Genomic DNA, 423 nt, shown 5'->3' with positions numbered 1-423 from the left:
CATGTTGAGTGCATGTGTGAGTGTGGGATGTGTGTGGGCATGTATGTGCGAGTATGTATGCACATGCATGAGGGCTTCAGTGTGTGAGTGTGTGAGGGGGTGTGTGGATGAGTGTGTGGGTATGAGTACAGATGCATGAATGCACAGATGTTTGTGTGTGAATGTGCGGATGTGAGTGTGTGTGTGTGTGAATACACGTGTCAGTGTGCATTTGTGAATGGGTGTGTGTCTGTGCACAAGTGTGTGATTGCTTGTGCACACACAAGTGACTATGTGCTGCAGAGGGTGCAGAGCTGTTTAGCTGGTGTGCAGTGCAGGACGGGCTCCCTGTCCTTCCCGGGCTCGTGGCTCTGTTGGAGCTGCCTGGGCCCTGGGAGGCTGCTTCCCAAAGTGGAGAAAGTATGTTGGAGATTCAGGGGCCCC

The sequence above is a fragment of the Bison bison genome, unplaced genomic scaffold (assembly GCF_000754665.1).
Source record: "Bison bison bison isolate TAMUID 2011002044 unplaced genomic scaffold, Bison_UMD1.0 scf7180017863919, whole genome shotgun sequence".
Lineage (NCBI taxonomy): Eukaryota > Metazoa > Chordata > Mammalia > Artiodactyla > Bovidae > Bison > Bison bison.
The sequence above is the reverse complement of the archived record's forward strand: the minus strand, read 5'-3'. Positions refer to the sequence as shown.